Consider the following 597-nt stretch of genomic DNA (forward strand, 5'->3'; position numbering starts at 1 on the left):
GTCATGTTCTATAAAGCTGCAACCTTAGTGAGGCCGCACTTGGAATATAGTGTTCGATTCTGGGTCACCCACACTACCAGAAGGATGTGGAGGCTTTGGAGAGGGTTACAGAAAAGATTTACCAGGATGTTGCCCCTGGTTTGGAGGGGCATTAGCTATGAGGAGAGATTGGAGAAACTTGGTTTGTTCCCACTGGAGCGACGGAGGGTTGAGGGGGAGACCTGATAGAAGTCTACAACATTATGAGGGGCAGAGTGGATAGTCAGAAGCTTTTCCCCCCCCAGAGTGGAAGAGTCCGAGGATTGTGATTGGATATCAGTCAGTCCCCGTGTGTATGTGTGTGTGGTGCAGGTACACCCACGGCGCTGTTAGGGAGGGAGTTCCAGGATTGTGATTGGACATCAGTCAGTCCCCGCGTGTGTGGTGTAGGTACAACCACGGCGCTGTTCGGGAGGGAGTTCCAGGATTGTGATTGGACATCAGTCAGTCCCCGTGTGTGTGGTGTAGGTACAACCACGGCGCTGTTAGGGAGGGAGTTCCAGGATTTCCGGGAGGGGGGAAGAGGTGAAATCCCAGAGGGTTTATCGCTAGACTTTT

This window comes from Carcharhinus amblyrhynchos, unplaced genomic scaffold (assembly GCF_965287045.1).
Source record: "Carcharhinus amblyrhynchos unplaced genomic scaffold, sCarAmb.v2.hapA scaffold_909, whole genome shotgun sequence".
NCBI classification, from domain to species: Eukaryota; Metazoa; Chordata; class Chondrichthyes; order Carcharhiniformes; family Carcharhinidae; genus Carcharhinus; species Carcharhinus amblyrhynchos.